This window comes from Gopherus flavomarginatus, chromosome 12, assembly GCF_025201925.1.
Source record: "Gopherus flavomarginatus isolate rGopFla2 chromosome 12, rGopFla2.mat.asm, whole genome shotgun sequence".
In the NCBI taxonomy this organism is placed as follows: domain Eukaryota; kingdom Metazoa; phylum Chordata; order Testudines; family Testudinidae; genus Gopherus; species Gopherus flavomarginatus.
Window position 1 is genome coordinate 51,444,631 of NC_066628.1, and position 25,238 is coordinate 51,469,868.

Genomic DNA, 25,238 nt, shown 5'->3' on the forward strand with positions numbered 1-25,238 from the left:
CTCTAACCAACATTGGTTAGAACAAAATCAGATCAGGGCCTCGATGGGGCCAGTGGAAAGAATTTAACCCCAGCCAGCAGAGAAGCCCAGCTCTGCTCGGTCTGTAGTCTAGGGCACGGGGGTTCTGTCCTGGCTGCTTCACTCCCACTGCTGCTGCCCTCCTGATCCTCTGTCCAGCTGTGAGCAGCAGGAAATGATGGGGAGGGGCTGTTGGCACCCCATGAATCTCCCCTGGCTGGCTGTCATTTACTGAAGGGGCTGGAGAGTCTTCGGTAGTGTGTCCTTCTCCATCCATCAACAGCTGCTCCACTGCTTTCAGGCACCCATAAATTCTGGGTTTACTGACAGGCCTTTCATTCATCTCCCGGCCCCCCACCCGCTCTGGCTGCAGAGCTGTCAGTCTGGACCCTGCTGCTCAGAACAGCATCCAGATATAGGCTGCAGAGCTCTGGCTGCTGGTTGAGACTGTGCAGGCTGCTTGCAGACACGGCGGTGGCCTCACCAATATATCTCCCAGGTGCTGGGCTGACCAAGGGATGCCAGGGATGGGTGACAAGAGGCCTCCAGTCAGAGGGTTAATTGAGAATATACAGGCAAAGAAACCTTGCAGGGAGACCCCCATGCTGGAGCAGGAAGCCACCATCATCTTCTGTTGGGGGATGGAGGAGCCACCTCTTCGCTGATGGATTCACAGTGGGCAGGGAGGTGGTCATTTGGAGCGTCAGGTGTAGGAATTGCTGCTCTTCCGCTGTGCTGCTGACATGCTCGCTTCTCCGTCCGGCTCAGGTTGGGGGAGAACCCTTCCCCACCTGCCCATCACTTGTTCACTCATTCCCCTGAACCTGAGGACTGACCTACAGGTTGAGTTGACTTGGGTTGGTTTCCTGCCCGACAGTCTCCCTCGCTGTGTGAGTCCATGTGTGATGGAGTAGGGGCTGTCTATGTGGGGAATGGGAGAGCAGGGGAGGACTTTAGGGGATGGACGATGCCAGGGCCTGTAACCTGAGCTAGGTAAGGGAGGGGAAAGGTCAACACCTTTGCCCGGGAAGGGGGAAAAAGGAAGGGAGTGGCAGGAGGGAAGCAGTTTGAGTTTGGGCTTGGGGCTGGGTGGGCGGAATTCAGGGTATCCTAGCTAGGATCCAAGCACCCTGAAAGCCCAGAAGGACTCGATGGAGGGGTCCTGACTGTGCCTGCAAGCTCTGCTGTAACCTGTGTTCCTGTTGTCCAATAAACCTTCTGTTTTACTGGCTGGCTAAGAGTCACTGTGGGTCCCAGGAAGAGGGGTGCAGGACCGGACTCCCCCACACTCCGTGACACCATGTCTCAGCAACAGAGGCCAAGCCCTTGCATCCCTCAGACTGAAGCACTGGGCTCACGTTGCACCCTACTCCAGCAGGGCTGGTGCAAAGAAGTTTCGCGCCCTAGGCAAAACTTCCACCTTGCACCCTCCCCCCCCACGCCCCTGTCCTGAGACGCCCCCCCCCCGCAGCACCTCCCCTCCCTCTGCCCTGAGACACGCCCCCCCCCGCAGCAGCTCCCCTCCATCTGCCCTGAGACGCGCCCCCCCGCAGCAGCTCTCCTCCCTCTGCCCTGAGATGCCCCCCCCGTAGCAGCTCCCCTCCATCTGCCCTGAGACGCGCCCCCCCCGCAGCAGCTCCTCTCCATCTGCCCTGAGACGCACCCCCCCGCAGCAGCTCCCCTCCCTCTGCCCTGAGATGCCCCCCCCCGCAGCAGCTCCCCTCCATCTGCCCTGAGACGCGCCCCCCCGCAGCAGCTCCTCTCCATCTGCCCTGAGACGCGCCCCCCCCCGCAGCAGCTCCCCTCCCTCTGCCCTGAGACCCCCCCCCGCAGCAGCTCCCCTCCTTCTGCCCTGAGGCACCCCCCTTGCGGCAGCTCCCCCCCGGCCCCAGCTCACCCCTGCTCCGCGCACGAGCACCCCGAGCAGGCCGTGGCTGCTTCACTTCTCCCGCCTCCTCGGCTGCAGCGCCTAAGCTGATTAGCGCCGCAAGCCTGGGAGCCGGCAGAAGTGAAGCAGGGTGGCGTGCTCGGGGAGGAGGCGGGGCAGGGGTGAGCTGGGGTGGGGAGGGCCACCCCCCCTTTACTTGCTGCAGGCGGCCCTCCCTGCGCTCCCCTGCCCTAGCTCCCTCTGCCTAAATGCTGGCGGCAACCAGGGTAGCCGAAGATCCAGCCGACGCGGTCACTGCCGAAGAAAATGGCGCCCCCCAATTGCCAGCACCCTAGGCGACCGCCTAGGTCGCCTAAATGGTTGCAGCGGCCCTGCACTCCAGTCCAAGAAGGTTTCAAACCCGATACCAGGAAATCAGTCCAAAGTCTGTGTATAGAGCAGCCAGGCTGAGAGGAGCTGGGAGCTCGGGACAGGGTTTATCTGTCGGTGTTTAACGGAAACCGTGGGAAAGGGCAAAATCAGGGTATGGGGAACCCTGAACTCAGGCTGTACACGGGGCTGGCTGGTCTGAGCGAGCCTGGGGCTGCTTTAAGGGGCTTGGCAGGCAGGCCCCTTCAGACTGATACCCTCTCTTGGTTTCTCTCTGTCACCGTATCTGTACTGCGCTGTATTAAACCAAAAAACGGGAAGGAGCAGGCTATGGTGGCAGTTAATTTGTGATCTGCATTATATGGAGAGCTCTTAATTAACGCTGGTTAGGCTAATTAACTTGCAGATGAGAAACTTGCCTTTCTCTTTCGTGTTTAAAAAAATAGCAAGACAAATATTTAAACTAATTATTTTGTATCTGATCCCATGCCAGTGGCCTCTGCACTGCCATCAGCAGGTCCCTTTCTGCCAGCAGGGATTTCTTCTCAGGGTGGCCCCTGTTCCTACTGTCTTTCTCTACCCCTCAACTCATGCAAAGACTCTGGAGAGTGATAATAGGCATCAGTGCATAGATAAGACTGCGTGTGTGGTTGTGTCTGACTGCAGCTGTGGCTGGAATTGTGTTTCAATGTGAGTCTGACTGTTAGTGAGCTTCTGTGTTTGTGATTGTGACTGTGGGGTTGTTTCTGGTTGCAGGGGTGCATTAGCAATTTGAATTGTCTATAGTTGTGACTGTCCCCACAATCTCTTCATCTTGTCCCCCAGTTACACCCACTGGTTCCTGCCACAGTAGGCAGGGATGCGGCTCTCTGAACTCATGAACCATGGACCATGCACAGGCCTGGAGGCTAGACGGGGAATGGGGGTGTTACCTGCATGCTCGAGGGTGCCCTCCTTAGCATGCCTGACTCAGGGCACGTCTGCTCTCTGTCAGGACATGTGCCAAAGCTGAGAGGCCTCTCTCTCCACCCAGCCCCTTCAGCCTCAGCAGCAAGGACACAGAGAGTGTGGCCTGCCTGGCCCCTCCCTGCTCACCTGTGTCTGGCTGCTGCCGCTGTAATTTGATCACATTAATAGAGTGAATTGGCCAGCTCCAACCTCAGCACTTTCAGAGCCCGCTCTCCCCAAACCCCACGCCTTTCCCTTCATAAATCCTGACATGGAAGAATCCCTGACGCTGACACCTTCTCGCTACTTATTGATCACCTCTCCATCCCAGTCAGGGCTGCCATGGTGATGAATCGGAGCTGCTGCTCTGGGAGCCACAGCCCTGCACCTCCCCTCACTGCTGACACTCTGGAAAGTTTGGGAGCCTGGGAAGGAAATGGACCGAGCCCCCCAGAGCCAGGAGCCTTGGGCTACTGAGGGGCCAGGGCAGGCAGAAAGCAGGCAAGAGACTGAAGGAAAGGCCTGTTGTGCACACAACTTGTCCCTGCTACTCTGCCTGACAGGTTGGCTCCTGGCTGGGGATCCTGGCTCCACGGAGCTCAGCTGTATTGCAGAGAGCATCCTTCCCGAATGGCTGTGACTGCGGTTCCCCCAGTCGTGCTCTTGGAATGGTCCCTGCAACAACTCCCCTCTGCTCCGGAAGAGCCCCGTTTGAACCTAGCCCTTCTCACCCTGCAGTCACTTCACATGGGTTAGCAATGCTCACTGCCCAGGCTCAAGAGCATGACTAATCCTGGTTCCTGAGAACCCTGCAGCCAGGGCAGAATGTGGGCACTACCGGGCCAGAGGGGACTGGATAAAGCAGTGACCGAAGGACAGGATGGAAGGAAACTGCCCCCTTATGTAAAACAGTGAAATTCCCTCCTCAGCCCTGCATTGGGCTCCAGGACCCATCAGGCGCTGTTGTTTTTTTCAACCTCTCTTCCCCACGCACTCCCTGTCCCTGTGATTCTCTCTCATTCACACTGTCTCTGCAACAGCCCGAGGGCTTTGTTAGCACAACTCAGTTCAAATGTCTGATTAGTCTTTAGGAGATCGAGGGGTCAATTTTCCACAGCTCCTTCCTCTCCATTTAACTAATTTAACTGTGCGATTGTTGCAAATTTCATTTTATTATAGCCCTGCTTCTCAATCCAATTGAATTACCAAAATCTCATTTTCTCAGAAGTGCTGAATATGTAATTAGAGGAAAAATTATGCTCCTGACTGCCTATTAGGGTGGTTTGTGTGTGAGAAAGCTTGTCTGTGTGTGATTACATACGTGCACATGGTAGCTTGTGTGTGAGCATGCATGTAGTGACCCATGTGTGCGTGTGTGTGTGTGTGCGCGGACACATTTTCACATGCATTTACAGTGTAGTGATTGCAAAATGGAAATCACTTTAACACCCAAATCAGAAATTAATATGTGTGGACCTCTATACTAAAGGGAAATTCAAGTCTGTTCCAAACCTTTGTACTTGGTCCCTAGAGGTAACACCAGCTTCTACCAAACAAATGCAGCAGGAGCTGAGTTTAGAAGTGGAAATGAACAGCCCAAGAAATTGTCCCTTTTCTTCACAGGATTTATATGGGAAAGACTCGTGCTCCCAGCAGTGCCTCATCAGCTGAGACTCTCAGCCCATGTGAATGCATCACATTCTGCTCTCCTTTGCACCTGGGTATCCCCAGGGCTATTCCAAGGGGGCTAGTGACTGGATTCACAGCACTATCACTGAAAGCAGAATTTGGCCCCTCCAACTGCAACCTGCCTGTTCAGAGCCATGGGAACACACTGGCAATCTTGGAGAATTTGCTTTTTTTAAAATCACCGTCCAGTGGAGACAAGAAGCAGCTTGTTTCTCCCAAGTGCCCTTCCCCTCTCTCGGCCTGGGGAAGCACTGGGGACAGCCTGTGACTCCCACTGACTTAACTGGAGACAGGATTTCAGCCTTGTCTCTGCACTTGGCTTCCATGCCATGGGCTAGGATGCGGACAGCTCCACCTTGCACCTCAGCCAGAGCTTCCCACATTTGCCGCTGGGAGCCCTGCTGTCAAGGTACAAGGAAAAATACACCCTCCTTTCACAAACACCCTCCCTGTCACACACACACCCCTGTCACACACACACACACCCGTCACACACACCCTCCCTGTCACAAACACAAGCTGTCACAAACACCCTCCCTGTCACAAACACCCTCCCTGTCACACACACAGCTGTCACAAACACCCTCCCTGTCACACACACCCTCCCTGTCACACACACAGCTGTCACAAACACCCCCCCTGTCACAAACACCCCCGTCACAAACACAAGCTGTCACAAACACCCCCCTGTCACAAACACCCTCCCTGTCACAAACACAGCTTTCACAAACACCTTCCCTGTCGCAAACACCTTCCCTGTCACAAACACAGCTGTCACAAACACCCTCCCTGTCACAAACACCTTCCCTGTCACAAACACAGCTGTCACAAACACCTTCCCTGTCGCAAACACCTTCCCTGTCACAAACACAGCTGTCACAAACACCCTCCCTGTCACAAACACCCCCCGTCACAAACACCCTCCCTGTCACAAACACAAGCTGTCACAAACACCCTCCCTGTCACAAACACCCTCCCTGTCACAAACACAGCTGTCACAAACACCCTCCCTGTCACAAACACAGCTGTCACAAACACCCCCCTGTCACAAACACCCTCCGTGTCACAAACACAAGCTGTCACAAACACCCTCCCTGTCTCACACACACAGCTGAACCTCACTAATAACTGGGACCCCCGATGTGATGAGCGAACAAGGGAAATGCACCTCTGTGCTGGGCAGGGCCTGGGCACCACTCCTGGCCTGGGATACTTTCTGAACCACATGAGGCAAAAGCGAGGCCTAGGTCATGGGCTGGCCCCTCTGCGAGGAGTGGACAGGTGAACACACACTCCAAAGCAAGGTTTGGACAACACAAATCAGACCCGATTCCCTTCTTTGGCCCATTGCTGGTTAGTTTGGATGGTTTTTTGAGGCTCCATCATTGCAGATTCTAGCAACTGGGCACAGATAGAGCCTGTAGAGTAATGAGACCTCCCCAGCGCAGCTGCTGTTCAGGGGCTGAGTCATTGTGCAAGGGCTGGTGAGGCAGGGGTGAGCCTGGGTGCTGTGTATTTGTTAAAGGTGCCAGCCCCGTGCAGATAAAACAATGGGCTCTTTCCTCTGATCTAGGCACAGCAGTCCAGTAGCAACCTGCTCAGCTCTCTTACTGGGTCCTTTTTATATAGGACTCTGCCAGAGCAGAAGAGCTCTTGTGTCAGTGGGTTTCTGTGAGTCGAGTCCTAGTTCTGATAGCCCAGCTAGCCTGTCCATCCCCTCGGTTCCCAAGAGAAAGAAGTGTCTGAGTGTCGAAGTATTGCACAGCAAAGGGCTAACTACAGTCCCTGCTTGGGAGATTCCCAGGGCTGGAACAGCAGGGGAACTGCAGACCAGGATTGAATGACACTGGCAGAGCTGGAGGAGTGGGGGAACCCAGAACAGAAATAATGCCCATGGGATGTTGGGGTTTTGGGGGCATCAGCAGAGCTCTGTGCATGCATGCAAGAAGGAGAGTGGGACAGAGCGCAGGAACTAACTTGCCAGGTGCCTGGGCAGTTGAGGCTAGTTCCTGTGTTTTAGAAAGTAAACACCTGGCCTTGCCCTCCCCGTCTGCTTTCCCCTGTCCCTGGTGTTTGCTGTATCCTGGCCCTTCCTTTGGGTTGTCTCTTTTCACATTGCCAGCTCTTTGCAGCAGGCTGGGAACACGTCTGGGTGTGTGCGCGTACAGCACATGGCATGTGCCGCACTGCCAAGGCAAAGCAATCAAACCCCAGCTCAGAGGACAGGAAAGGGCATGCTGGGGCCCTCTGCCATCTGAGGGTGAAATGCTGCCCCAGTTCAGGCAGTGGGGTACCATGGTGGCAAGCGTCTACTCGAGGGGGCCAATTCAACCCTCCCAGCAAATTGCTCCGTTGTCTGACCAACCTAACTGTATGTTGCCATTGACCGGGTGGGGCTCTGGGGGGAGGTGCATGGACTGTGTGTGTATGGGGGGCTGGGGACAGGTGTGGGAGCATGGGGGACTGGGGACAGGCTTTGTGTGTGTATGGAGGCAGGGGACAGGCTATGGATGTATGGGGACTGGGGGATAGGCTCTGTGTGTATGGGGGGCAGGTTGTGGGCGTATGGGGGCGGGGAACAGGCTGTGGGTGTATGGGGGCTGGGGAGCAGGCCGTGGATGTATGGGGGCAAGGGGACAGGCTGTGGGTATATGGCTGGCTGGGGAGCAGGCCGTGGATGTATGGGGGGCAAGGGGACAGGGTCTGTGTGTATTGGGGCGGGGGACAGGCTGTGGGTGTATGGCGGGCTGGGGGACAGGCCGTGGGTGTATGGGGGAAAGGGGACAGGGTCTGTGTGTACTGGGGTGGGCTACAGGCTGTGGGTGTATGGGGGCCGGGGACAGGCCGTGGGTGTATGGGGGCAAGGGGACAGGCTGTGGGTGTATGGCGGGCTGGGGAGCAGACCGTGGATGTATGAGGGGCAAGGGGACAGGCCGTGGGTGTATGAGGGCAGGGGACAGGCTATGTAGAGGGGGCTGTAGGGGGAAGGTGCATGGACTATGTGTATGGGGATGTCACGGAGTGTGGGGGAGTCCGGCCCTGCACCCCTCTTCCTGGGACCCACAGTGACTCTTAGCCAGCCAGTAAAACAGAAGGTTTATTGGACAACAGGAACACAGGTTACAGCAGAGCTTGCAGGCACAGTCAGGACCCCTCCACCGAGTCCTTCTGGGCTTTCAGGGTGCTTGGATCCTAGCTAGGATACCCTGAATTCCGCCCACACAGCCCCAAGCCCCAAACTCCAACTGCTTCCCTCCTGCCACTCCCTTCCTTTGTCCCCTTCCCGGGCCAAGGTGTTGACCTTTCCCCTCCCTTACCTAGCTCAGGTTACAGGCTCTGGCATCGTCCATCTCCTAAAGTCCTCCCCTGCTCTCCCACTCCCCACACAGACAGTCCCTACTGCATCACATCTCTCCCCCCTTCGAGACTGAACTGAGCGGGGTCACTCTGCCCAGTGACCTGGGGAAGTTCAGGGTCCCCTCTCCGGGACAACGCATCCGCTGTCAGGTTGGCACTTCCCTTCACATGGACCACGTCCATGTCATAGTCCTGCAGGAGCAGGCTCCACCTCAGGAGCTTGGCGTTGGCTCCTTTCATCTGGTGCAGCCAGGTCAGGGGAGAGTGGTCGGTGTACACGGTGAAGTGTCGCCCAAAGAGATATGGCTCTAGCTTCTTAAGGGCCCACACCATGGCCAGGCATTCCTTCTCGATGGCCGCGTAGCTTTGTTCCCGGGGTAGCAGCTTCTTACTCAGGTACACGATAGGGTGTCTCTCCCCCTTTTCATCCTCCTGCATTAACACCGCCCCCAGTCCCGTGTCTGAGGCATCGGTGAACACCATAAAGGGTTTGTCAAAATCTGGGTTTGCCAGAACTGGGTCGCTAACCAGAGCCTCCTTCAGCGCCCGGAAAGCCTCCTGGCACTGCTCAGTCCAGATCACCTTGTCTGGCTTCCCCTTTTTGCACAGTTCAGTGATGGGGCCGGCTATGGCACTGAAGTGGGGCACGAACCTTCGATAGTACCCCGCCATCCCAATAAAGGCCTGGACCTGCTTTTTGGTTTGGGGAGCAGGCCAGTCTCTGATCACCTCCACCTTGGCTGGTTCCGGCTTCAGGCAGCCGCTCCCCACCCGATGGCCCAGGTAAGATACTTCAGCCATCCCCACCTTGCACTTCTCAGCCTTTACTGTTAACCCAGCCTTCCGGAGTCGGTCCAGGACTTGTTTAACCTGGGACACGTGGTCCTCCCAGGTCTGGCTGAAGACGCAGATGTCGTCAATATACGCCACGGCAAAACTCTCCATCCCCCTCAGTAGCTGATCCACCAGGCGCTGGAAGGTGGCCGGCGCTCCCTTGAGGCCGAAGGGCAGGGTCAAAAACTCATAGAGCCCCAGAGGGGTGATAAAGGCCGATTTCAGCCTGGCATCTGCGTCCAGCGGCACTTGCCAGTAGCCTTTGGTAAGATCCATAGTGGTGAGGTACCGTGCACCTCCCAGCTTGTCTAGGAGCTCGTCAGGCCTGGGCATAGGGTAGGCATCAGATACGGTGATGGCATTGAGCTTTCAATAGTCCACACAGAACCGGATTGACCCATCCTTCTTGGGAACCAGCACCACTGGCGAGGCCCAAGGGCTGGAAGACGGCTGGATCACCCCCAAAGCCAGCATGTCCCTGACCTCTCTTTCAAGATCCTGGGCAGTTTTACCAGTGACCCGAAAAGGGGAGCATCTTATAGGGGGGTGTGACCCCGTCTCCACCCGGTGGACAGTCAAATTAGTGCGTCCAGGCTGGTTGGAAAACAGCTGTCGGTACAGATGCAGCACCCCTCTGATCTCAGCGTGCTGGCCCGGGGTCAGTTGCTCAGAGAGGGGAATCGCCTCCAGGGGGGAACCAGCTTTTGTCCCAGGGAATAGATCCACTAAGGGGTCATCTCCCTGCCCCTCCCAATGTCCACACACGGCCAACACCACATTCCCCCTGTCATAGTATGGTTTCATCATGTTCACATGGTACACCCGACGGTGATGTGCCCGGTTTGACAGCTCCACCACATAGTTTACCTCATTCAGTTGCTTGATAACCTTGAAGGGCCCTTCCCAGGCGGCCTGGAGTTTGTTTCTCCTCACGGGGATAAGAACCATCACCTGATCCCCGGTGGCGAAGGCACGGGCTCGTGCTGTGCGGTCATACCAGACCTTCTGCCTCCTCTGGGCTCGGGCCAGATTCTCCCTGGCCAGGCCCATGAGCTCGGCCAGTCTTTCCCGGAAGGTCAGGACATACTCCACCACTGACTCTCCCTCGGGAGAGGCCTTCCCCTCCCATTCGTCCCTCATCAGGTCTAGGGGCCCCCTCACCCGCCTTCCATACAACAGTTCGAAAGGTGAAAACCCGGTAGATTCCTGGGGTACCTCCCTGTACGCAAACAGCAGGTGAGGTAAGTACTTGTCCCAATCTTGCGGATGCTGGTTCATAAATGTTTTTAGCATAATCTTCAGCGTCCCGTTGAACCTTTCTACCAGCCCGTTGGACTGGGGGTGATACGCTGAGGCCCAGTTGTGCTGGACCCCACATTTCTGCCATAAGGACCGGAGCAGGGCCGACATGAAGTTGGACCCCTGGTCCGTTAAGACCTCCTTGGGGAACCCCACCCGGCTGAAAATTGTCAGCAGCGCATCTGCCACTGTGTCTGCTTCGATAGAGGACAAGGCCACCGCCTCGGGGTAGCGAGTGGCAAAATCCACCACCACCAGGATGTATTTCTTCCCTGACCGGGTCATCTTGCTGAGAGGTCCCACTATGTCCATGGCCACCTTCTGGAAAGGTTCTTCTATGATGGGTAAAGGCCTCAAAGCCGCTTTCCCCTTGTCCCGGGCCTTCCCCACCCTCTGGCAGGGGTCACAGGATTGGCAGTACTGTCGGACATGGGTAAAGACCCCAGGCCAGTAAAAGTTCTGTAGCAGCCTCTGCCTGGTGCGCCGGATTCCCTGGTGCCCTGCGAGAGGGATGTCATGGGCCAGGTACAACAGCTTGTGACGGAACTTCTGGGGAACCACCAGCTGCCTCCTGATCCCCCATGACTCTACTTCCCCTGGGGGAGCCCATTCTCGGTACAGGAACCCCTTCTCCCACAGGAACCTCTCCTTGCAACCTCTCCTCATGGTCTGTACCGCACTAAGGTCAGCCCGGTCCCTGTGCTTCCGCAAGGAGGGATCTTTCTGCAACTCGGCCTGGAACTCAGCAGCTGGGACAGGAATGGGGACCGGCTCTCTCTTGCTGGCTGGGTCTGAGGCCGCAGCCTCTCTGCACCGTGCCCCTGGGCGTTCCCCGCTCCCTGAGTTAGGGTCCTGCACCTCAGGTCGAGTACCTTCCCCGTTTTCGGGGTGCAGTGCCATTTGCCGACTCTGACTACGAGTCACGACCAGGGCACTCTGGGTGTTACTAGGCCAGTCCTCAAGGTCCCCTCCCATTAACACGTCAGTGGGCAAATATTGGTGTACCCCCACATCTTTGGGGCCCTCCTTGGCCCCCCATTTCAGGTGTACCCTTGCCACGGGTACCTTGAATGGGGTCCCGCCCACGCCCATCAGGGTCAGGTAGGTGTCGGGCACCATCCGATCTGAGGCCACCACCTCGGGCCGGGCCAGCGTCACCTCTGCGCCCGTGTCCCAGTACCCAGTGACCTTCCTCCCATCCACTTCCAGGGAAACAATGCACTCTTTCCGGAGGGGCAGCCCCGCGCCCACCCGGTAAACCAAAAACCCGGAACCGGGAGCATCCATAGGTGGTATGTTGCCAACCCCCCTTTCCTGGGAATGTAGCCCCTCCTCCGATTGGGTTTTTACCCAGTCCACCCTCTGCGGGTTGGGTCTGCTTGGTCTGTCCCTGAGCTTGGGGCACTGGGCCCGTATGTGACCTCGTTGGCCACAGCGATAGCAGCCCATATCTCGTGGGTCCCCTTGAGTGGGTCGGAGGGACCTGCCGCTGGATGTTCCCCTTTTGGGGGGGTTCTCCATAGGCCCCCTTTGGGAGGTCCCATGTTGACTCTCTCTCTGCGTTGAGGCAGGCCTGCTCCTTCGAGACTCCTCCCTGCCATCCCCTGCCCGACTGTCCACAAATTGGTCGGCCAGCTGGCCTGCGTGCTGTGGGTTCTCCGGCTTCTGGTCCATCAACCACAGCCTCAGGTCGGACGGGCACTGCTCGTACAGGTGCTCCAGTATGAATAGGTCAAGCAGGTCCTCTTTAGTTTGGGCCCCAGCTGTCCACTTGCGGGCATACCCCTGTGCCCGGTTGACCAGTTGTAGGTATGTGACCTCACGGGTTTTACGCTGGCTCCGGAACTTTTTCCGGTACATCTCAGGAGTCAGCCCAAACTCGCGGAGCAGGGCCTGTTTGAACAGTTCGTAGTCCCCTGCCTCCGCCCCTTTCAGTCGGCTGTACACCTCCACAGCTGTGGAGTCCAGTAAGGGGGTGAGAACTGCAATCCTGTCTGCAGGGTCAACCCTGTGCAGCTCGCAGGCATTCTCAAAGGCCGTCAGGAAGGTATCTATGTCCTCCCCCTCCTTACGCCGGGGCAGCAAGTGCTTATCAAAGCTCTTTGTAGGCTTGGGTCCCCCCTCACTCACCGCAGCCGGGGCCCCACTTCTCCTCAGCCGGGCCAGGTCCAGCTCATGTTTACGCTGTTTCTCCTTCTCCTCCCACTCACGCTGGCGCTGGTTCTCCTCATGTTTACGCTGGTTCTCCTCATGTTCACGCTGTTTCGCCTTCTCCTCCAGCTCTCGCCTCTTTAACTCGAGCTCCTCCCGTCTCAGCTCCCTTTCATATTCCAGCCGCATCCGCTCCACGGATGCCGAGCGTTGCCGGGAGGATCCCCTGCTGGGGGGTGGGCTTCGCCGGGCAGATCCCCTGCTGGCCGGGGGTGTCACGGTGCCCTCGGTATACACTGGGCTCCTCCCCGCCCTTCCTCTACGCCTAGGAAGGGGGGGTCTCGGGAAGCCCTCGTCCGCCGGCTGACCACTCCCAGCGGGGACAGACACTGGTGCCTGCGCTGCATCTGCTCGGCTGCTTCCCTCAGAGACAGGGCTCCGTTCATTCATGCGGTCTCCCTGCTCCAGCTGTGCAATCAGCTGGTCCTTGCTGAGCCTCCCTGGGTGCAGCCCCCTCTGCTTGCACAGCTCCACCAGGTCACACTTGCGCCGCTTGGCATACATCTTCCTGCTGACCACTCACAGGCCGGGGTGCTCGCCGCTCCCCACGGTTTCCAGGGGGACCCCTAGTGCACCAGCCCTTCTTGAGGTCACCACCTCTCTGCCAGGGTCGAGCTGCAGACTCCTCCGCCCCTGGGACCGCTCGCTGCAATCCCCCGGGGGACCCTGTTACTGCAAAGTCCTTCTCACTGGGCACACACTCCCAGGGGTTAACCACCCCTTCGTTTTACTGCTCCCCAGTCACTTACTGCAGGAAGCGCCGTCCACGGGGTGCAGTATCTCCCGCCGCTGCCACCAGTTGTCACGGAGTGTGGGGGAGTCCGGCCCTGCACCCCTCTTCCTGGGACCCACAGTGACTCTTAGCCAGCCAGTAAAACAGAAGGTTTATTGGACAACAGGAACACAGGTTACAGCAGAGCTTGCAGGCACAGTCAGGACCCCTCCACCGAGTCCTTCTGGGCTTTCAGGGTGCTTGGATCCTAGCTAGGATACCCTGAATTCCGCCCACACAGCCCCAAGCCCCAAACTCCAACTGCTTCCCTCCTGCCACTCCCTTCCTTTGTCCCCTTCCCGGGCCAAGGTGTTGACCTTTCCCCTCCCTTACCTAGCTCAGGTTACAGGCTCTGGCATCGTCCATCTCCTAAAGTCCTTCCCTGCTCTCCCACTCCCCACACAGACAGTCCCTACTGCATCACAGGGGAGTGGAGGACAGGCTCTGTGTGTGGGGGCTGTGGGTGAGTGGCAGGCTGAGGTGTCTGTATGGAGCAGGGCTGGGGGAAGCTGTGTGTGTTGGGGGGTTGAGTGCCTGTGCCCTTTGGGAATTTGAATGCAACGCTCTGTTAAACTCTTGACTTGTGCCCAATGCAGAGCCACTGGGTGTTTCTCGTGCACCAGGAGCGAGTGCCTGGCCACGCTCAGCCCCTCGCTGAGGCTGCCCTGTCAATTGCAATGAGCAGCGGTGCCTGGAGAAGCACCAGACTGAGCCCCTTCTGCCGAAGGTACCAGAGCTTCCTAATCCCGAGCATTAGCTCCGCACTCTCCTGGCTGCAACCTCCTCCTCATCCCGGACCACACCAGATACTCTCACTTATCACTCAAGTGTTGTTTTGCAATCTGCTCTCAGCTATCCACTGCCCCCAGTGCGCACAACCAGCCGGGGCATCCTGCTGGGCCACGTCCTCATCTTCTTGCCATGGCATGAACTAGCCTGGGCACATGTGAGTGTGCGCACTCCTGGGTGTATGTGTGTGCACTTACGCTGGGAGCTGTGATGCATGGCAGGCTGTCATGGGCGAGGGGGGAGCTGTGATTGGTGGCAAGTTGTTGGGGATGGGGGCCGTGATCCATGGCAAGCTGTCATAGAATCATAGAATATCAGAGTTGGAAGGGACCTCAGGAGGTATCTAGTCCCACCCCTTGCTCAAAGCAGGACCAATCCCCAACTAAATCATCCCAGCCAGGGCTTTGTCAAGCCTGACCTTAAAAACTTCTAAGGAAGGAGATTCCAGCACCTCCCTAGGGAACCCATTCCGGTGCTTCACCACCCTCCTAATGAAAAAGTTTTTCCTAATATCCAACCTGAACCTCCCCCACTGCAACTTGAGACCATTGCTCCTTGTTCAGTCATCTGCTACCACTGAGAACAGTCTAGATCCATCCTCTTTGGAACCCCCTTCCAGGTAGTTGAAAGCAGCTGTCAAATCCCACCTCATTCTTCTCTTCTGCAGACTAAACAATCCCAGTTCTCTCAGCCTCTCCTCATAGGTCATGTGCTCCAGCCCCCTAATCATTTTTGTTGTCCTCCGCTGGACTCTTTCCACTTTTTCCACATCTTCCTTGTAGTGGGAGGTCCAAAACTGTCGTGGCTGGGGGGAGCTATGATCCATGGCTGCTGTCATGGTGGTGAGGATCTGTGATCCACCACATCCTGTCATGAGAGAAGTGGGGGAGCTGTGATCCATGGCAGGCTGTTGTGGAGCTGTGATTATTGGTAGGTTGTTGGGGAGGGGGAGCTGTGATCCATGGCAGGTTCTCGTGGCAGGGAGCTGTGATTAGTGGTAGGTTGTTGTCAGGGGAGCTGTGATCCATGGCAGGCTGTCGTGGCGAGGAGCTGTGATTAGTGGTAGGTTGTTGGGGAGGGGGGAGCTGTGATCCATGGCAGGCTGTCGTGGGGCAGGGAGCTGTGATTAGTGGTAGGTTGTTGTCAGGGGAGCTGTGATCCATGGCAGGCTGTCGTGGCGAGGAGCTGTGATTAGTGGTAGGTTGTTGGGGAGGGGGGAGCTGTGATCCATGGCAGGCTGTCGTGGAGCTGTGATTAGTTGTAGGTTGTTGGGGAGGGGGAGCTGTGATCCATGGCAGGCTGTTGTGGGGTAGGGAGCTGTGATTATTGGTAGGTTGTTGAGGGGGCAGCTGTGATCCATGACAGGCTGTCGTGATGGGGAGCTGTGATTAGTGGTAGGTTGTTCAGGAGGAGCTGTGATCCATGGCAGGCTGTCGTGGCGGGGAGCTGTGATTAGTGGTAGGTTGTTGTCAGGGGAGCTGTGATCCATGACAGGCTGTCGTGGCGGGGAGCTGTGATTAGTGGTAGGTTGTTCGGGGAGAGCTGTGATCCATGGCAGGCTGTTGTAGGGAGGAGCTGTGATCCATGGCAAGCTGTTGTGGAGCAGGGAGCTGTGATTAGTGGTAGGTTGTTGTCAGGGAAGCTGTGATCCATGGCAGGCTGTCGTGATGGGGAGCTGTGATTAGTGGTAGGTTGTTCAGGAGGAGCTGTGATCCATGACAGGCTCTCGTGGCAGGGAGCTGTGATTAGTGGTAGGTTGTTGTCAGGGGAGCTGTGATCCATGGCAGGCTGTCGTGGCGAGGAGCTGTGATTAGTGGTAGGTTGTTGGGGAGGGGGGAGCTGTGATCCATGGCAGGCTGTTGTGGCGGGGAGCTGTTATTAGTGGTAGGTTGTTCAGAGGGAGCTGTGATCCATGGCAGGCTGTTGTAGGGCGGAGCTGTGATCCATGGCAGGCTGTTGTAGGGAGGAGCTGTGATCCATGGCAAGCTGTTGTGGGGCAGGGAGCTGTGATTAGTGGTAGGTTGTTGTCAGGGGAGCTGTGGTCACTGGTGGACTATAAGTGGGGAGAGGAACTGAGATCTGGGGGGAGTCATGATCTATAGCAGGCTATCTTGGGAATTGGGGAGAGCTATGATCAATGGTGGGCTGTTGTGTGTGAGGAAGAGGGGGAGCCATTGTCCATGGTGGGCTATCGTGAGTGGTGGAACCGTGATCTATTGCAACCTATTATGGGGGGGAGGCTGGAGGAGCTGTGATCAATGGCAGGTTATTTGCTGAGGGTGACACCTTTCAGGGTTTCTGAGTTGCCTGGGGTACTGCCCTGTGCTCACAGCAGGAGGGAGCCCTGTCTGTGCCCGCCAGGGGAAGTGCTCCTCAGCCTCCGGCTGCTGGCAGCACAGGTGCCCACTCTGGGTTCCGCGAGCTGGCTATTTCCCTCTGCAGGCTACCAAGTTACACACCCCACGTTGTTACTCTAAAGGCCCCTTCCGCTATCTTGTAGAAGCTCTCAGTGCACAGCGACCTGCTCGCTGCCGCTGTGGAAGCAGTGCACCCCAGGTCTCTGGTGTCAGCTTGGCTCAGCACCCTCCTTAATACCAGGCACTTTGTCGGGTCTGTAGTAAAACCAAAGAGAAGCTGAGTTAACAGAGCTTGAGCTAGAGTGTCAAATAAATGCTAGTGACAGGGTTTGGAAACACAAGGTTACAGGTAAAAGGAAAACACAGGACGCAGTCTACAGCCGGCCCTTGTTAACAGCCTCCTGCCCTGTCTAATACGGCGTTCCTCCCCAAAAGGGCAGAGGGACCAAGAGCTGAGGCATGTGAGAAGCCAGTATCTGCCCCTGGCATCTGTCATTGGGAGAAAGCATAGACTCTCCTGTCCCTTTGCGTGTGAGTCACCTTGGAGGGCCCAAGGGTTTGGGCCAGGAATGGGAGATCCACAGCCACAGCCATTGGCAGCCTGGGAGCCTGCTCTCACAATCTGGCTGCAGGAAGAAGCAATTTCATCCCTGCTGTCCATGCAGATGCATTTGACTGAAGCCCTCCGAGCTCCAAGGCCTGTGGTGGGAGTGAAGTCAGTGCAGGGAGGTGGGGGCAGTCCTGCTTGAGCAATGCAAAGTGCTAGTTAGTGTCCACATGCAGCGCCTTTGGCAGTAGCAGGGCTCAGGCAGTGAGCCGGAGCTGAGAGGCTGGGGCAGGGAGCCCAGTGCTGAATGTGCAGTCACTCTTGGAAACCCAAGCCAGCCATGCCTTCATGCATTAGTAATAAGCCTCTCCTGTCCTCGCAGTGGACCTGCAGAGGGGCTTATTAGAAACCACTGTGCCCTGGCAGGACCCTGCCTTGGCCAGGGAGAGGCGCTGTGCTGAGGTAAGACAGGGAGTCCCCCTTTCTCAGTGTAGGTCCTTCCCAAGTCCCTGCCTGTGCATACATAATCATCCTGGTGGGCTCTGTTTCTGACATGCATGGGGCTGACACAATGGGGAAGGGTGCATGGGCACCCCGTGGTCACCGGCACGTAAAATGCTGCTTTCCTTACAGTGCCTCTGCCAGCCTGTCAGCCTGGTGTCCAGACACCCAGCCAGGGATGGCCTGGAGCTTCTCTCCCTTGACTAGATGGCCCTTCTCTACCTTCTTGGCATGTATGCAGCGACCCTCTTCCCTCACCCTGGCAGTTAGTGTGCCCACAGCCTTGCCTTCGGAGTGGCAGCCCCCGCCATCAAATCCCAGCTTCTCTCCACTGGTTTCCCTCTTGAGTGCTGTGGTCAGCAACAGCCGTATGTCTCAGGGTATGTCTAAACTGCAGCTGGACTCCTGCAGCTGGCCCGTGCCAGAGGACTCGGGCTCCCAGGGCTCAGGCTGCAGGGCTGTTCAATTACAGTGTAGATGTTTGGTGTCACAATGGACTCTGGGACCCGTGGAGGGGGTGGGCCTGAGAGCTCGTGATGCAGCCCAAGCCTGAACATCTACATGGCAACCCGAGGCAGCGGTCCAGGCCAGGCTTGGGTTTAGAACTGTGGTGCAGGCATACCCTCGCTGTGCAGCTAGTGGTTCTGTGGATGGACAGCCAGTTAGTCATATTTATTCTTGGTGTTGCAGTGCCTGGGAGCCCCAGTCACGGGCCAGGGTCCTGTTGTGCTAGGTGCTGTACAAGCAGGGCATATACTCCTGCCATATTGTCAGGGGCGGCTCTAACTTTTTTGCTGCCCCAAGCATGGCAGTCAGGAAGCCTTCGGCGGCTTGTCTGTGGGAGGTCCCCGGTCCCACAGATTTGGTGGTTTGCCTGCGGGAGGTCTGCTGGTCTCGTGGCTTCGGTGTACCCGCCGTTGAATTGCCGCTGAATCCACGAGACCGACGGACCTCCCGCAGGCAAGCCGCCGAAGGCTACCTGACTGCCACCCTCGCAGGGACCGGCAGGGCGCCCCCCGCAGCTTGCCACCCCAGGCACGTGCTTGGAGCGCTGGTGCTTGGAGCCGCTGCTGCATATTGTCATATTCCAGTGTGCTGGCCAGGGGCATGGCCACCCGGTTGCCTGGTGCCTAGGTACTTCACAGGTGCAGTTCCTGGTGGGCAGAGGACAGGACATGGAGCAGTGTGGTGTCGGGCAGTAGGTGCTGCGCTGGGCACGGCTCCCAGCATGTGCCTGGATGAAGGGGTCGTTCCCCCAGCCGCGACAGTAAAGCTTAGGGCTTGTCTTCACTGCAGTGTTAGCGTAGGTATGACTCGAGTGTTGCCCTTATCCTGACTCCTGCCCACCAGGGGCGGCTCTACGCATTTTGCCACCCCAAGCAAGGCAGGCAGGCTGCGTTCGGTGGCTTGCCTGCAGGAGGTCTGCTGGTCCCGCGGCTTCAGCGGACCTCCCGTAGCCGTGCCTGCAGGAGGTCCACTGAAGCTGGCGGGCCAGCGGGCCTCCCGCAGGCAAGCCGTCAAAGGCACCCTGCCTGCTGCCCCCGCGGCACTGGCAGAGCACCCCCCACGGCTTGCCGCCCCAAGCTCGCGCTTGGCGTGCTAGGGCCTGGAGCCGCCCTTGCTGCCCATGCACACGTCTCTAGCGCTAGTTCACTGGGGCTGTAAAAACTCAGGTTGGCTTGAGCACTGCTGGCACTGGAGCCAGGAATGCAGTGGGACCCAGCTATGCTGTGCTGCTCATGGAGACACTCCACCCAGCTCCCCGGGGCTGTGTGGAGCGAGGCTGACTAGAGAGTACCAAACCCTGCAGTGGTCATAAAGGCCCAGGACTCAGGGGCTCAGCACCCACTACGAAGGAGAGATTTTTGACGGAGCTCTGCATCCGACCTTCTAGCTTTTCTGAAAATCTGCCCGCTCGTTTGTGGCTAATTGGAGCTGAGCTCCTCTGAAAATCCTGGCATTTCCCAGGCTGCAGAGCTCCCTCAGCAGGGGTTAGTCAGACCCTCAGCTCACCCCTGGGGAGATGGGGGCCTCCGCTGGGCAGAGTGCTCCTGTCTAGCCTGCACTCTTGCTCCCAGTCCGAAGGGGATAAGACCAGGCTGTGTTGGTTCTCTGGGCAGGAAGGGAACGGGATCCAGCAGCAAAGGGCTTGTGGCTCCATCAGCTGGAAACCTAGGAGCTGAGGCAGCATGAAATATTCATGCAGTAAACGGCGCAATGTCATCTACATTCAGCCAACTTCATGTATATTGCAGAGAACTGTGAAATGAGAATGCCATTCTCTAGGCTGTGCAGGACACAGCCACCAGCAGAGGGGGAGGTTTCTAAGGATCGCTTGCGCACGAGCTGTGGAGCTCATAAACAGGAGGGCCAAATCTGGGGGAGCGGTGCAGAGAGCTGTGTCTGTGGGGCAGCAGTGCAGAGGGCCATGTCAAGGGAGGGAGGGGGACACAGAGGGCCGTGTCTGGGGTGGGGAGCGGTGCAGAGGGCTGTGTCTGTGGGGGAGCAGTGCAGAGGCCATGTCAGGGGAGGGAGGGGGACACATAGGGCCATGCCTGGGGCGAGGAGCGGTGCAGAGGGCTGTGTCCGTGGGGGAGCGGTGCAGAGGGCCATATGGATGGCACAGAGGGCTGTCGGGGGGGGGGGGGGGCGGCACAGAGGGCCGTGTTGGGGGGGCGGCGCAGAGGGCCGTGTTGGGGGGGCGGCGCAGAGGGCCATATGGATGGCGCAGAGGGCCATGTCGGGGGGGCGGTGCAGAGGGCCGTATGGACGGCGCAGAGGGCCATGTCGGAGGGGTGGGAGTGGCACAGAGGGCTGTGTCGTGGGGGCGGTGCAGAGGGCCACATGGATGGCGCAGAGGGCCATGTCGGGGGGGCAGTGCAGAGGGCCGTATGGATGGCGCAGAGGGCCATGTCGGGGGGGCGGTGCAGAGGGCCGTGTCGGGGGGGGCGGTGCAGAGGGCCACATGGATGGCGCAGAGGGCCATGTCGGGGGGGTGGGGGTGGCGCAGAGGGCCGTGTCTCGGGGGGAACGGTGCCGAGGGCCACATGGATGGCACAGAGGGCCGTGTCTGTGTGGGGGCAGGGGCTCAGCAGGTCATGTCTGTGGGGGGCAGTGCAGAGGGCCATGATGGGGGGGCGACGCAGAGGACCATGGGGGGTATCAGGCTGTGCGGGGCTTACAGGGGTGATTAGAAGTTGTATCTTACCCCTCTGGGTTCAGGCACTGCAGCCCAGTGGCGTATTATCGTCTAGGCTGACAAGGCCGAGGCCTAGGGTGGTGAATTTGCAGGGGCAGCACATTTATAATCGCAGCATCAGTGACACCGCTATTCTACCAATCCTAGCGCATACTGAAACCACCAAACATACTCGCAAGAATCCTAAACTGCACCGGACCCCCCTTGAACGCGGGGTTTTGGATCCATGCGCAGTCCCGCGCTGTAAACGAAATTGCGTTCCAGCGAGGGTCCGCTGTACTAGTAATTTTATTTATAATAAAACTTGTAAATGTTCAGTTATTTTAATGATATTTAGATTCATTTTAGTTCAAACAAATTTGTAAAAAAAATAAAACAAGTTCATATGGGGCCTTTGGCGGCAATTATTTCAGGGCCTAGGGACGGCAAAATCATTAATCCGCCACTGCTGCAGCCCCCACCCGCCCTCTCCGCTTGGGATGAGCCCTGGTTAGATCAGTCCCCTGGTGGGAAGCGATGGGGTTCCCGGCCTGTCCCCTGGAGGGACCAATTCCCTCCTGATGCGCCTGTCAGGACAGCATCCTTGAGGATCAGGCTAACGCTGCCTTTCTTTCCTCTCTGCACCTCGTGCACCTCCTTCTGCCTGTTGGCCCCGTCTGTGGCCCTCCCCTCAGGAGGAGCTGTGGGGGGTGAGAAGTTGTCATTGTGGTTACTGCACCAGCTGAACACCAGCCCCAACAGACCTCTCCCTCCCTCAAGCCCCCAGCTCTCGTGAGGCTCCTCTCTGGGCAGCCTCCTTTCCAGACTCTGCGGAGGAAGGTAGGGCCCGATGTTTGCATGAGAGTCAAGGAGGGGTCTCTCTCCCAGGGCCCTGTGGAGCTGGCCACTACCCACCCCACCAGAGCTGGGCCCAGGGGGGTCTCTCCCCAGGGCCGGGTAGAGACGGGAGAGACCCCACCCAAAGCACTGGTCTTTTTGCGTCCATTGCCCATGGCAAACTCCCATCCACACTGCTGCCTTTCCATGGCCTGTCCTGGTTCTCCAGGCCTCTCCCCACAGACTGTGGGGTTTGGATTTGGCTGTACTTCTCCAGGCAGATTCTCCTGCTCCTGTTCGTGCCCATCCAGGTCCCTTTCTCTCAGCTGCCCCTTGGCACTGCTCTGTACAGGACCTGCCAATGGAGCACCCTCGGCAGGGCTGCTCTGCCCCTTCCAGATCCTTAGAGAAGATGTTAATACAGCCACACCGAGCTCCAGCCTCTGCAGCTCCCCAGCTCTGGCCTTTGCTGCCTCTCACTCCTTTCCCTTTGGGAAATGCCTTCCAGTCCCAGCCAGCGCCCTGCAGGGCTGAGTGAGACTCCGCAGCCCGGAGAGATTCCGGCTTCGTTGGGCAGCCCAGCCTGCTCTCCAGGCAGGATTTTCACTCTAGCTTTGCTGTTACTGCTCATTGCTCAGCTGTGCAGCCACACTTCCATGCTGTTCAGCGAACCCGGGCAAGGGAGCACTCTGCGGCTGGCTGCCTGCTCCCTCTCCTGTCTCCAATAGCACAGGCCTGACAGGGCCTCTACCTCAGAGCTAGAATGCAGGATGAGACTCACTGCCCTGGCAGATGGGGCCATCATGCTCCCCTGGGGATCAGGGCCGGCTTTAGCCATTTCGCCGCCCCAAGCATGGCAGCACTCTGCGGGGGGCGCTCTGCCACTCGCCGGTCGCGCGGCTTTGGTGGACCTCGCTCAGGCGTCCCTGCGGAAGGCCACTGGAGCCACCTGCCACCTTCCCGGCAACCGGCAGAGCACCCCCCGCGGCATGCCGCCCCAAGCACGCGCTTGGCGCGCTGGGGTCTGGAGCCGGCCCTGCTGGGGATAAATTACCCCAGAATAGGGGCAGAGAATGTGCTCCTCACGGGACCTAGATGTCCAGGAGCTGGGCACAATGTGGACATTGAGAGTTGCAGAGAGGAGAGTGGACAGACCTCACGGCTGGTGCTGTATGGCCCTGGTTGAAAGTCTTGGCCACTGGGATTGAGGCAGATGGGCCTGGCAGTACCTGCTTTGATGACCCTTCTGCAGTGTGTTTTTCAGGTGAGTGCCTGGGCTCTTGGCTGGGATCCTCAGCTCCAACCCCCACCTGCCTTTTCTCACAGGCAGGGTTGAGGGCTCCTCATTTTGGAGAGTCCCTTCCCACGTGCTCACCAACCCATGAGCAAGCCTGCAGCCTGCCCCGCGTCCCCACAAGTCCACATTCCCCCTCACCAGCCCAGGGTTGTGGTTCGCACAAGTTCCCAGTGGCCTTGGAGTACTGCTTTGTATGACTGGCACAGCATTGTGGGTAATGCAATAGTTGCAGGTCAGTGATTCCTTGAGAAATGGCGGGGATCAGTCAATTCCTTTGCAGGGAGTAATTTTCTTCTCCTTCACAGACTCTGTTTCTCTTTGACAGTCATTAGCATGAGAGAGAGGCTGGGTCAAATGGGAGGTATTTCACTTGTCACATAGAGACATGTCACAGCCTTCACCCACCGGGAGAGCTCAGCAGGACACGAGGTGCGTGGCATGCGCATGTGGGAGTGCATGGCAGTTAGGATAGGGTTGATGGGAGTTCACTGACACACACAGGCTCTGTTCTGCCCGCAGTTACACCCATGCTCCCGAGAACTGACTGTAGCCTGTAGCTGTAAATACGCTCCCCTCAGATTGAATCTGAGGAGCTGCACAGAAGGGACAGCACTGTACATACAGCAGCCGGACTTTCCATGAAGGTCCCTGGGCAACACGGGTATCCCTGAGGGCAGACTAGGCTTTTCCTCTCCAGGCCTGCTCCCCTGTTCCCTGTGGGGCAGTGCTGTACTCTGCCCTCCTTGACTCACAGCAAACCTGTTGCAGTAAAGAGGGGCTGCCCTGGTGCCAAGAGAGGAGACTTGGGCTCAATTCAGCCTCTCAGAATCACTTCTCCTAGCTGGAAGCTGGTGCCAGGCCGACTAGTCCATGCAAAAGCACCTGGCTGCAGGAGATGGGGGCACAGTGCGACACCTGACAAGGAAGCAGGAATTAGCCAGGAGAAGGGTGGTGTGCACAGTGGTCATCACACATGTGATCTGTATCTGGCTGCCTGGGCCTCCTGCACAACACTTGTTTTTGCAGCTTGCATAGGAATTTTCTATGCTCCTGTCTCCTGTGCTGCTTGGGGCTTAGGACCCAGCGCTAGATTTTAGCCTTGATAATATGAGTGTCTCTGTGCCACTCCCAGGTCTCTCTGTCTCCTGGCTCACCCTTGCTCTCATCTCCGCTCAGCCTCACCATCAGACGCACTCTGGCCCTCCCTCCCTGGGGATCCAGTTGCTCTCTGCTATTTTCTGCCCCATCCTCAGTGCTGAGGAGCCTGGTCAGTTCCTGTTGTGGTAACACTTGCGATTAGGGTGACCAGATGTCCCGATTTTATAGGGACAGGCCCTATATTTGGGGCTTTTTCTTATATAGGCACCTACTACCCTCCCAATCTCTGTCCCAATTTTTCACACTTGCTATCTGGTTACCCCACTCGCAATGGCACAGCGCACTGTCACGTGGCAGCAGAAGACTTCGGGGTGCTGTGAGGCAGCTTCCCTCTGGCAAGGGCAGGACTGGAGTATGTCTCTCCTCTCCTGAGCTGGCTGAGCCCAGAGAAGCCCACAGCCTCGCAGGGCACTGCTCTCATTGCATTCCCACTGGCAGCTTCCAGAGGCCCGTGGATGCACATTCCTGGTTTGTCCCAGGTTTGCCTGGGAGGCAGCACGTACCAAATCACGTCTTCCTAAGGAGGGCAGAGAACTGAGCACAGTGTGCCTGTCAGGAAGAAAATTAACCTTTTGCATTGGCTGCAGAGCCAGAGCCAGATCCAGGGCCAGGGCCAGGACCCGATCACTTTTAGGCCAGGCCAGACCTGTGTGTTGCTGCAACCCCATGTGCCAGATGGCAACAGCACCACTCAGATTTGACTCAGCCGCTGAGAGAATGGTTGCCAGCCCAAGTCTGAGTGAGTGGTGTTGCAACCCAGAGCATGAGGCTGTAATGCCATTCAGTTTTGGCCCAGCCACCCTTCCATTATGACAGAGGGGCAGCTGGGCCAAATTTGAGTGAGTAACCATGTGTTCTGGCATGCGGGGTCACAGTGCCATTCAGGTATGGCCCAATCTGAGTGGCACTGCAGCCCCATTCACCAGCTTGCAATACCACTCACTCAGATTTGGAGAGGGTGGCTGGAGGGGCTCATGAGGCAGGGGATTCGGCTGCTGGACGGGGCGCCTGAGTAGGGACGAGGAGGGTCAAGTGAGGGAGGCAAACTCCCCCCCCCTTTAATTGCCCATGACATTTTGGACCAAGTTCTGTAGTTAATTGATTTTGTGTTGGGCATACAAAACCTCACCTGTGGTTCACTGTGGGTCAAACACAAGCAGGAATCATAGATGTTTCTGGGGCAGGCTGA

General features: G+C 57.6%; 1 protein-coding gene and 1 long non-coding RNA gene across 27 annotated transcripts in view; both read left to right on the forward strand.

Annotated features, from left to right (window-relative positions):
- Positions 1-25,238, forward strand: part of RBFOX3 (RNA binding fox-1 homolog 3) — a 433,745-nt gene that overhangs the window by 338,563 nt on the left and 69,944 nt on the right. The gene's annotated exons all lie outside the window — the stretch shown is intronic.
- The window catches only part of LOC127032690 (uncharacterized), a 27,890-nt gene continuing 17,620 nt past the window's right edge, over positions 14,969-25,238 (forward strand). Inside the window, exons 1-2 of the long non-coding RNA XR_007768865.1 lie at positions 14,969-15,142; positions 15,411-15,438. This is a non-coding gene — a long non-coding RNA (uncharacterized LOC127032690). The remainder of the gene's footprint in view (positions 15,143-15,410; positions 15,439-25,238) is intronic.